A 12838-nucleotide genomic window follows, 5' to 3' on the forward strand; every position below is an offset into this window, starting at 1 on the left:
TGACATTTATCTCACTTGCTCTATCATTCTGTATGTGTATGTGTGCACATTTTTTTTCTGGACTGTTTGAAATTAAGTTGCAAATATCAAACCCATTTGCCCCTAAATACTTCCATGTGTATTTCCTACGAACAAGGACATTCTCGTACATAATCACAGTAAAGTTATCCAAACCAGGAAATTTAACATCAAACTACCATTGTCTCCTCTACAGTCCACAGTACAATTTCATCAATATTTTTTAAGTATAGTCTCCAATTCTAAAATTACATGTTACATTTAGCTGTCATGCGTTTTTAGTCTCCTTTAATCTAGAGCAGTTCTTCCATTTTTCATGACCTTGACTTTTTTGAAGGCTACAGGCTAGTTATTTAAACAATCCTTCAGTTTGGATTTGTCTGATGTGTCCCTGTGATTAGGTTGAGCTTACACATTTTCGGCAGAAACACTGCAAAAATTTTATGCCTTTGTCAATGCATCATATCAGAGGTATCTACTTGGTGCCATCATTGGTAATATTAACTTTGATTATTTGATTAAGTCAGTGACTATCACATTGTACCATTGTAAAGTTACTATTTTTCCCTTTGCAGTCACTAGCTAAACTTAGGGGAGATAATTTGATCCTATGTGAGTATCACATTCCTCAGCAAATTTCCCCCACTAATTTTAGCCTCCATAGATGATTCTTGCTGGAAGCAATTATTAATGTGGTAGCTGCCAAATGGTGATTTTCTAATTCTATATCAGTCCTTTCTCATTTGTCATATTTATTAGTTGGCATTCTGCTGGAAGATTTTCCCTTCTCTACATTTTACATATTTATTCACTCATTTGTGTACATCAGTATTGATTCATGGATTCTTATTTCAGCTAGTGGATTATTACGTTACTATCACCATTAATTTGGAGGCTCCAATTGTCCCCGATATGGCTAGCAGGAGATCCAAGATGAAATCTTGTCCTGACTTACTTATTACAAGACAAGTGATATCATACCCCGAAATTCCCTTATACTGAAGTAAAAATAGACTGTGCATTTGAACTTCACAAGGTACCGAAGTACAACAAATGTATAGGGGTTAGGCAGTACAACATAAGAAGAGAAAGAGGAAATACAGAAAGTCAATGAACATAAGTAGAGCAATTCCCCTAGTTTGTATCTTTAAGTTTCGTCTATAAATGGTTAACTCAAAATAAATGACAACAACAGGAATGAGTTTTAAGACTCTACTAAAATCTGCCATATTTGAAATCAGGAATACAAAAGAGTTAAAATTCACAGAGAAATAACTTCAGGCTTCTTTTTCCATCAACTCATAAAGCTCAGCTTTCTTTCCGTTTGGCCTAAGGCTCTGTGATAAATATCAACTAACAGCAATAGCAAGTAGAAGTTCACTTTATAACTTAGCACAATACGAAAAGAAATTGTTTATAAGACCAAGTTATTTTTTGTTATTCTTATCCAGTCTCAGTAGGAGGACGGTTTTCAACTACACGTTTCTTATTTATAGAGAGACAAGTTTTTATTTATTTATTTATTTATTTAGAGTCAGAAAGAGAGAGAGAAAATGTGAGCTGGAGCGGGGCAGAGAGAGAATCCCAAGCAGGCTCTGCTCTGTCAGCATAGAGCCCAACATGGGACATGACCTCAAGAACTGTGAGATCGTGATCTGAGTTGAAATCAAGAGTCAGATGCTTAACCCACTGAGCCACCCAGGTGCCCCTGAAGAGACAATTCTTCTCACACAACAATGAACACTATTTTCTGCATCTTGAATGACAAACATAAAAGAAGCATTCTACTTTTCAAAATCTAGATCATGTTAAATAACTCCTACCTTTAACAAGAAAGAAAAGCCTATGAAACAAAGTGGGGTTTTTCTTCTTTAAAGCATTGTGAGTTACAGTTAGGGTTGACAGTAAACACCTGCAGAACTCTAAAAATTTGACAAATAAAATCAACACATACCATTAGGAAAGAAGAAGTAAAAGTCAGAATTGAGAGCTTGACCACAGCCTAAACAATGCAATTCCTATATCTAAGGGATTAGAAACTGAAAGGTTGAAACTTAGGGAAATAAAGAAAATTGTAAAGGAGGGATCAGCCAGAGTTTAGCTAGCTAGCTAACACTGTGCAGGGAAGAGATTACATAGAAAGCATTAGTCTCTTATAAGATTGCTTTCTTTAAATAGCCTCGGACACAATCAAACAGCTAGACTTCCAAGCTAAGCAAGCCTTTAACATCATTGGACAATATTCTACAGAGCCTGTCTGAGCAGCAATCAGCTTTTGGCGACCCCCACTGTTTCTTCGTGCCCTCTTCAAACTGTAATAGACATGTTGGAAATTAAACTCAGTGTGTTTAGTCATCCCAACTGTTTTTGAAAAGGTTAGAGCAAAAAGATGAGAAGAAAATCATATGTTGTACCATGAAAGTCAGAAGAGGAGAGTTTTAGAAAGAAGGGTAATCAACAGTGTCAAACACCATATAGAAGTCTAAGAGAATGTGGGCTGAGAAGAATCCACAGTGCCTGGTGATTAGGAAGACAGGATTGCCTTTCAGCGAACAGTTAGAATGACAGGGACAGGGGCCACGGGAACAGCAGGGTCAAGAGAGCAGAACTGGGAGTGACTGAGCATTGGGAAATTGGAGTTCCACCCTTGAACATGAGACAATAGACGGATGAGAAAAATGGGCTAAGAGGTGCATCAAGGTCAAGTGAAGGTTTTTACGGTTTGGGTCTTATTTTTTCTTTTTGTTTTCTCAGCATAGGGAAGAAAGATTATGTCTACAGGTGGAGGAGAGAAAAAGAAATTAAAGGTGTTAAGCTAGATAAAATGGAGATAATTAAGGAAGAGAATCTTTGAGTCTAGATGTTCTAGCACCCACAAGGGAGAACGAGGGGAAACAGAGAATTGAGAGCACAAGAATAATTTTAACTTGAAAAAAGGAAGTTTAGTTCATTTGAGACAGGTAAAAGAAAGAAACAGACACAGAGTTCTTTGGGAATGGATTAAAAGGCTGCTCTCACATGGTCTTTATTTTGTCAGGAAAGCAGGAGGTAAGAGCCCCTTTCAAAGGAGAAGAAGGCACAAGTGCAGAGGGGCACCCAGATGAGCCAGAGGAGAAAAAAGGCTTGGAATAACCGTGGACCCTAAAACTAACACAGAACAGACATCTGACATGAAGTAGGCACTCATTGGATGTTTTAACAGATTGGTAAGACATGAAAAAAAGTAACTGTCAAATCACAGGAAGCGCCACAGTTCATTAGATAATAAAAATTTCTCATAATTTTTGTAACCTTCTACAGAACCAAAAGAGAGAGGGCAGGATAAGTCACTGCCTTTAGTGTGACCTGGGGGCTTTCCCCAAAGGTCCTAGGGGAAAAGGAAGAGCTCCAGGGTACCAAGGCCTGTATTTATAAGTATAGCCCCAGTATTGGGATAGACTTGGAAACACAGGCTGGGTAAGAAGTAAACAGTACCCTTCCCCCCAAAAATATCTTGGTATGGCTTCATTTATTTATTTCATGCTAAAGCATGCTAAGGCATGAAATAATCATTAGATCTTCAAGCTGTGATTTTTTTTTAATTGTGTTGCTTTTTCTTTGTGCGTGAGTATATACTATCCACCATCTACTCTTGGCTCCCCACACCACTCAACCAGAGAATTCAAGAGGTCTTACAGTTTCCATTATCACATCACTGCTGACGATGATAACATATTTTCAGCTCCCATCTCTCCTAGGAACTCCAGTGCCATATTTCCATTACCTCAACTTGGCAGCCCGCTGTCCCTGCAAAATCAGTATATCCCAAACCAAACCTGACACCTCGGGGCACCTGGGTGGCTCAGTCGGTTAAGCGTCTGACTTCAGCTCAGGTCATGATCTCACTGCTCGTGAATTCGAGCCCCGTGTCGGGCTCTGTGCTGACAGCTCAGAGTCTGGAGCCTGCTTCAGATCCTGTGTCTCCCTCTCTGCTCCTCCCCAGCTCATGCTCTGTCTCTCTCTCTCAAAAATAAATAAATATTCAAAAAAAAAAAAAACAAACCTGACACCTCGCCAAAAGTCCAACTCCACCTCCGTAAAAAGTCAGGATCCGGTCAAGAGTCAGAAACCACATCAGTTATCTGGAGAGGAACATAAAGAATGGTTAAGTAGGTCTAAAATTGTTAACTACAAGGGGCACCTGGGTGGCTCAGTTGGTTAAGCAGCCGATTTCACATCAGAGCATGATCTCGTAGTTCATGGGCTTGAGCCCCATGTTGGGTTCTGTGCTGACAGCTCAGAGCCTGGAGCCTGCTTCCGATTCTATGTCCCCCCCCCCCCCTCCGCCGTTCCTCCCCAACTCACGCTTGCTCTGTCCCTGTCTCTCAAAAATAAATATTTTTTTAAAAAAATAATAAAGTTGTTAACTATGTAACCCAAAGGGTACAAAGAGAACGCTAAAGAATCACAGAAGTAGCAACTGCAGAAGCAGATGCTGCTCCACACTGAGGGAACAAAGGGAACAAGAACTTGGAAGGGTGAAGGCCCCCTCAGAACTGAAATGTAGATGTCTGAGGAGGGAGCATCAGACAACTGGTACTGGTGGGGGAAGGTGGGTCAGGGGAGCAGGATGGAGGGAGAGAGGGGCAGATAAGATTGGTTCTGCAAGTGTTGGGAAAAATTGAAAGCTGGATTCTGCTTCTGCCAGAATTTCTGAGCCGAAGAAGCACTACTGGGACCCTGATCACAAGAAATACAATTAGAGAGGAAGCCCACATGGAACAAACTAGAAGGAGCAAGTCATTTTTCCCTCTTCCAGCCTTCCAGTCTCCCCCTGGTGCCCTTTATTGGCAGCATTGAACAGGGAGCCAGCTGGTGAAGCAGAAATGCAGTTTGTAGATTGCCTGTCCCAGAATCGCAAAGCAGCCAGGTTTGGAGCTAAGAGACAATTACTTAATAAGTGACACAGCTTCTGAGCTCTATTAGTTAGGGTCCAGCCGGGAAACAGAAACCACTGGAAGTGTGTCAGAGGAATTTTACCGCAAGGAATTGATTGGTACATGGGTAATAGAAGGGCTATGAAATCAAACAGGGAACAACAGCAAAGCAATCCAGAAATTGACAACAGCAGGCAGCTGCTATCCTGCCCTAGGCTGGAGGGACAATGGGAGTTGGTAGTGTTGCTGCAGCCCAGAATCTAAGTGCATCCAGAGGGCACTAGAATCATGGCAAGGTCTTCATGGAGGGAGCCAGGATTATGGAGAGAAAGGCTGTCTGGCCAAGAAGGAGATGCAGCTTTGAGAAATAATGCAAGAAGCAGAGAAAGGATGGGGAAATACCCTACATTCTCTCTCCTTTCTTTCTACACTCTTTTCAGCCATGACTTCCATTGCAGACCTATCCAGAAGCCAGAGGGCAAAGACATGCAGTTCTGTGTACCCAAGACAAAGAGGTTAAGAACAGAGAAGGATCAGGGGCGCCTGGGTGGCTCAGTCGATAAAGCATTCGACTTCAGGTCATAATCTCACGGTTCATGAGTTGGAGCCCTGCGTCAGGCTCTGTGCTGACAGCTCGAAGCCAGCTTCAGATTCTGTGTTTCCTGCGCTCTCTGCCCTCCTCTGCTTGCTCTCTGTGTCTCTGTCTCTCTCTCTCTCAAAAATAGATAAACATTAAAAAAAAAAAAAAAAAAAGAACAGAGAATGATCTGAAAGCAACCAGGCAAATGACCAGCACTCTAATTTATTCAATTATGTCAGTGGCACCACCGTTTTCCTGACTTTTCTTCTCAGAATTCCCAGTATTTAAGTCCCACATCCAGTTGGTGTTTGACCCAACCTGATACACTGTGTTTTTCCCTTGAAATGTCTCCAATATCTATCCCTTTCCATCACATTGGCCTAATTTAATTCAAGCCTTCCTCACTGCAGATATGGATTATTGCAATAATCTTCTCCTAAGCGGTCTTGAACCTCCTGTTTCTTTCCAGTATTGTCTATGTCTATTCCAGGGGTCAACAAACATTGATCAATGGGCCATATTTTGTTGTTGTTGTTGTTGTTGTTCTTTTTTTTTTTAAGTTTATTTATTTTTGAGAAAGAGAGAGAGACAGTGCGAGTTGGGGAGGGGCAGAGAGAGAGGGAGAGGGAGAGAATCCCAAGCAGGCTCCACACTGGCAGCATGGAGCCTGAGGCAGGGCTTGAACTTGAAAACGGTGAGATCATGACCTGGACAAAATCTAGAGTCAGACACTTAACCGAGGGAGCCACCCAGGAGCCCCAGACTGTGTCTATTTTTGTACATAGTTTTATTGGAATAAATCTCATTTGTTTACTGCTTTCACACAACAAGGACAGACTTCAGTACTCGTGACAGAGACCATATGGCCCACAAACACTAAAATATTTACTCTCCAGCCTTTTATAGATTGTTTGTTGACCCTTGGAATGGAATAGAGTCTGCTCCATTCTGTTACTAATCTTCCTAAACTGCTCTTCTCTGTGTCATTTTCCCACCTTCAAATTATTTTTCATGTCTACACAATAAAACCCAAAGCCCACAGCTTGTCGTGATTCAACATTCTCCCAAAACTGGTACCATATTAAACTGGTGCCGTTTAAATCAATGACTTGGTGAGATAGGGAATATAATGTAGCACTATGCCTAGTACATAACAATTATCTGGCTGTCATTGTTTTGCTTAACCTACTCTTCCACAGTTATCTACCATATATCTTTCTACTCATACTTGCCCCATTTTTTGTTTCTGATCCCACCAATAATATAATAACTATTTTTTAAATAATACTAGAAGCTGAATTGTGTCTCCCCCCCCCCCGAAAAAAAATTTGTATGGTGAAATTCTAACCCCCCAGTGCCTCAGACTGTAACTATATTTGAAGATAAGGTCTTTAAAGAGGTGATTAAGTTAAAATAAGGTATTTAGGGGGTGCCTGAGTTGCTCAGTCAGTTGAGCAACTGACTCTTGATTTTGGCTCAGGTCATGATCCCAAGGTCATGGGATGGAGCCTGTGTCAGGCTCTGCACTAAACGTGCAGCCTGCTTAAGATTCCAACTCTCTCTCTCTCTCTCTCTCTCTCTCTCTCTGCTTCTCTATCCTACTTGTGCTCTCTCTCTCCAAGGAAAAAAAAAAGAAATTTATTAAAAAGAAATTAAAATAAGGTATTTAAGGTGGGCCCTAATTTCATATGACCAGTGTCCTTATAAGAATTATGAGCTGTTGTTTTTTAAGTTTATTTATTTATTTTGAGAGAAAGAACCAGTGAGGGAGAGGAAGAGAGAGGGGGACAGAAGATCTAAAGCAGGCTCTGTGCTGACAGCAGAGAGCCTGATGTGGGCTCCAGGGCTCGAACTCACAAGCAGTGGGATCATGACCCGAGCCAAAGTCAGATGCTTAACTGACTGAGTTACCCAGGCACCCCACTAGTGCCAATTTTTAAGTTAATGAATTCCTAGAGATTTCTCTTTTAAAAGATTTTCTGATTAAGCATAACAGCATTCTGCATAGGGAGAAATCATCCATGTATAATTAAAGGTGACAGAAAATTTACATACAGGTGTGTTTGATATAAAGCCCTGATATAGCAAACAGTGAAATGCAGACTTGAAGTCTCTCCAAACCGTGTATTTTTGCAAAAGACAAGATGTCTTGGCGTTATGGTCCATTCTGCCTGGAATGTCATATCATTTTCTTCATTTCTCTTTCTCTGTTTCTATTAACTAAAGCCAAGATTAAAAATGGTTTCCTCCATGAAGCCATTCCTGGTGCCCTCTTAGTTAGAAATAATCTCTCTCGGGGCACCTGGGTGGCTCAGTCAGTTAAGTGTCTGACTTCGGCCCGGGTCATGATCTCGTGGTTTGTGGGTTCAAGCCCCGCATTGGGCTCTGTGCTGACAGCTCAGAGCCTGGAGCCTGCTTCAGATCCTGTGTCTCCCTCTCTCTCTGCCCCTCCCTTCCTCATGCTTTGTTTCTCTCTGTCTCTCAAAATTAAATAAGCGTTAAAAAATTTTTAAAAAAATAAAAGAAAGAAAGAATCTCTCTTTCCTCAGAACTGCCAAAGCAACTTGTGAATCTCTCAAAAGCACCAAATATCTCAAAGACACCAAAGAATGAGCATCCATGCTGGGTGAAAAAGTAAAATAATTATCCAGGGAATTAAGTTTTTTATATTTTTACTTGAAATTTATGGATAACTGAGGCAAATATATTATTTTGACAGAGCAATGACTTTTTCTATAATTTTTTCACTTATTAATCAAATGTATTGATGTATAACATGTAAAATGTGCCCATTTAAGTGAATTGTTTGTTTTTTTAAGATTTAAAAAAAATTTGAATGTTTATTTATTTTTGAGAGAGAGAGAGACACACACACAGCATGAGCAGGGGAGGGGCAGAGAGAGAGAGGAAGACACAGAATCCAAAGCAGGCTCCAGGATCTGAGCTGTCAGCACCGAGCCCAACGCAGGGCTCAAACTCATGAACCGTGAGATCATGACCAGAGCTGAAGTCAGATGCTTAACGAGTGAGGCACCCAGGTGCCCCAAGATTTTTATTTTTAAAAATCTCTACATCCAATGTGTGGCTCAAACTTACAACCTCGATTTCAAGAGTACACACTCTACCGTCAGAGCCAGCCACATGCCCCCTAAGTGAATCATTTGTTGAGGGTTGTTGTTGTTGTTGTTGTAGTTATTTATTTTTTGAGAGAGAGAGCACGAGAGCAAGCAGGGAGGGGCAGAGAGAGAGGGAGAGAGAGAATCCCAAGCAAGTTCCACATCGCTAGCACAGACCCCATTGTGGGTCTCAAACCCATGATATGAGACAATGACGTTAGCCGAAATCAAGAGTCTGACACTTAACCAGCTGAACCATCCAGGCGCCCCATTTGTTGAGTTTTTAATAAATGTTATTCACCTATATAACCACCAACATAATCAAGATGTGCAGTATTTCTATCATCGCAAAATTTTCCCTCTTGCCTCTCTGCAGTCAATTCCACCCTCACCCACCCAGAGTTCCAGGCAAACACTGATCTGCTCTCTGTCACATTAGATTCATTTTACAGTTCTGGAACTTCAGATAATGAAACTGAATTATGTATTCTTTTGTGTCTGGCTTCTTTCAGTCAGCATGGTGTCTTTGAAATTCACCCATGTTGTTGCGTGTGTCAGTAGTCCATTCCTTTTTATTGTTGAGTAGCATTCCATTGTATGAATATAATGGAATTTATCTATTCACACACTGATGAATATTTGACTTGCTTCCAGTTTGGTGTTATTGTGAATAAAACTGCTGTGAATACTCACGTACAAGTCTTCTTTGTGAACATATATTCTCATTTCTCTTGAAAAAATAGCTAGGAGTAGAATTGCTTGGTCATATAGTAAATGTACATTTAATTTTATAGGAATCTGCCAAGTGATTGTATTATTCTGCATTCCTACCAGCAATTTATGGAAGTTCTACTTGGTTTATATATCCAATCAACATCTGGTATTGTCCATCAATTAATTTCAGCAATTCTAGTAGGTATGTAGTGGTATGTCATTGTGGTTTTATTTTGCATATTCTTGATGACTAATGATTTTGAGTGTCTCTTTGTGTGATTTTTGGCTATTCTTTCTGGTATCTTCTTTTGTGAAATGTCTGTTCAAAACATTTGCCTGTTTTCATTGGGTTGTTTTGATTTTAATTAAGTCATAAAAAGAGTCGTTTACATATGCTAGATACAAATCTTTTGTCAGATATATATTGTGATTATTTTTCAAGTCTATGTTTGCCTTTTAATTTTTCTAATAGTGCCTTCCAAAGGGCAAGCATTTTAAACTTTGATGAAGTCCTATTTATCAAATTTTTCTTTTATAACTAGTGTTTTTGTGTCCTGTCTAGGAAATCTCTGGCTACTCCAAGGTTTTCTTTTGTGCTTTCTTCTAGAAAAATTATAGTTTTAGCTTTGAAGCCTAGGACTCTGACCCATTTTAATTTTTATATACAGTAGAAGCTAAGAGTAGAGAATTTTTTCTATAGGAATATCCAGCTATTCCATTTGTTGAAAAGAATTTCCTTTTCCTTTTGAATTCCCTTGGAAGGTTTATTGAAATAAATTGATCATGTATGTGTGAACTTATTTCTGGAAACTATTCTGTTCTTTTAATCAAAATGTCTATTTTTATGTCAGTACCACACTGTCTTGATTACTGTTGCTTTATAGTAAGGCTTGAAATCTTGTACTGTAAGTCCTCCAACTTTGTTCTTCTTTTTCAAAAAGTATTTTGTCTATTCCAGGTCTTTTATATTTTTCATATAAATGTATTAATTATTTGTCAATTTCTACAAAATTCTAGGATTTTGACTGAGATTGCTGTAAATCACTTTAAGAAGAATCAACATCTGGGGCGCCTGGGTGGCGCAGTCGGTTAAGCGTCCGACTTCAGCCAGGTCACGATCTCGCGGTCCGTGAGTTCGAGCCCCGCGTCAGGCTCTGGGCCGATGGCTCGGAGCCTGGAGCCTGTTTCCGATTCTGTGTCTCCCTCTCTCTCTGCCCCTCCCCCGTTCATGCTCTGTCTCTCTCTGTCCCAAAAATAAATAAAAAACGTTGAAAAAAAAAAATTAAAAAAAAAAAAAAAAAAGAAGAATCAACATCTAAACAATATTGAGTCTTACAATCCATCAACATGGTATATCTCTCCATTTGATTAGGCCCTTTAAATTTTCTCTCAGTAATGTTCTGTAGCTGTCACTATATAAGTCACACACATATTTTGTTAAATGTACTCATAAATGTTTCTTGGTTTTGATGGTCTTATAAATGGTATTTTTTATTTCTAGTTGTTCATTATTAATGTATAAAAATGCAATTGATTTTTGTACATTGACCTTGTATGCAGCAACCTTGCCTAATTTACCTATCAGTTCCAGGAAATTTTTTTTATATATTCCTTAGAACCTTCTTTTTTCCCAGCTTTATTGACATATAATTGATATATAATATTGTGTAAGTTTACAATGTCATAATTTAATATACGTTTACATTGCAAAACAATTACCACAATAAGTTTAGTTAACATCCATCATCTCATACAAAAAAAAAGAAAGAAAGAAAATGGTTTTTATCTTGTGAGAACTCCTAAGATCTACTCTTTTAACAACTTCCAAATACACCATACATCAGTGTTAACTATAGTCATCATGCTGTATATTACAACCCCAGTACTTATTTATCTTGTAACTGGAAGTTGTACCTTTTGACCATCTTCATCCAATTCCCCTACCTCCCCACCCCTGCCTCTGGTGACCACAAATCTGATCTCTTTTTCTATAAGTTTGTTTTTTGGGGGTTTTGATGTGTTTTTTTAATTCCACATAAAAATGAGATCATACAGTATTTGTCTTTCTCTGTCTGACTTATTTCACTTAGCATAATGCCCTCAAGATCCACCCATGTTGTCACACATGGCAGGATTTCCTTCTTTTTTGTGGTGAATAAGTTTCCATTGTATATTTATACCATAATTTTTTAAAATTTTTTGTTTATTTATTATTAAGAGAGAGAGCATGAGCAGGGGAGGAGCAGAGAAAGAGAGGGAGACACAGAATCTGAAACAGGCTCCAGGCTCCCAGCTGTCCACACAGAGCCTGACATGGGGACCAAACCCACGGACCCCAAGATCATGACCTGAGCCAAAGTTGGACACTCAACGACTAAGCCACCCAGGTGCCCCTACACCACTATTTCTTTATCCATGTATCCTTCCACAGATATCTGGGTTGTTTCCATATCTTGGCTATTATACCTAATGTTACTATGAACACGAAGGTGCAGATATGTCTTTGATGTAGTGTTTTTGTTTCCTTCAGATATATTCCCAAACATGGAAATGCTGGATTCTATGGTAGTTCTTAATTTTTTGAGGAACTTCCATACTATTTTCCATAGTGGTTGTACAAGACTATACAGGATGCAAATACTGTGACAGATGGTTCATTTGGGGCCACCAAAGTGTCCGTTTGGGTTTTTATTTCCCCAAGTGTCCTGTAGTTGTAGATTTGTCATCATCTCTAACTGTATTTTTTAAAGTAACCTTTAAAATCTTATTTACAATAGTACCCAATATATGTGATTGATAGGGCATAACCCCTACTTATTACTAAATCTGGATTGTATTTTTTTTTTTTGCCTATTTTTACCATTTCTGTATGATGCATTCATAATCATCCCCAAATAACAGTGACTGAAATAATATCTGGCTACTGTATCTTTCCAAACTATGTTATTCAAAAAGCACTCTGTAATTTGAAAGAAGTTGTAAGCATTCAACTCTAACCAACTTCCACCTTTCTGAGCAGAACTTTTTTTCCTTAGGGAGAGAATTTCACCTCATATAACTTTAGGAATGCTTTCAGCTTTAAGAAGCAAACACCCAAGCAACAGAGATTTAGAGTCTGGACAATAAAGACCTTTAATTATCTTATACAGCAGTCTAGATACAGGTGGTATCAAGCTTGATACCTGAATGACATCACCAAGTATTCAGGGTTTTTCTCTCTTTCCATACCATCATCTTCAACACGTTAGTTTCTCATCTTTAGATTTGTCCCCTCATGGTCATCAGATGATCCACACGCAACCCCACTTAAGGAAGGGAAAGGTGAAAGGTAGAGTCCCCTCTTGAAGCTTTGCCTTTATATCTGGGAGGAAAATATTTCCTTCCTATAAGTTGCCTTCCCTCCATTTTTGTCAGACGCCAGGCTATCCTCACATTTCACTTAATCTGCAATTACAGTATTATCTAGCAATAAAAGTCGAACATCACTGGGCAGG

This window comes from Neofelis nebulosa, chromosome 7, assembly GCF_028018385.1.
Source record: "Neofelis nebulosa isolate mNeoNeb1 chromosome 7, mNeoNeb1.pri, whole genome shotgun sequence".
Taxonomy (NCBI): Eukaryota; Metazoa; Chordata; class Mammalia; order Carnivora; family Felidae; genus Neofelis; species Neofelis nebulosa.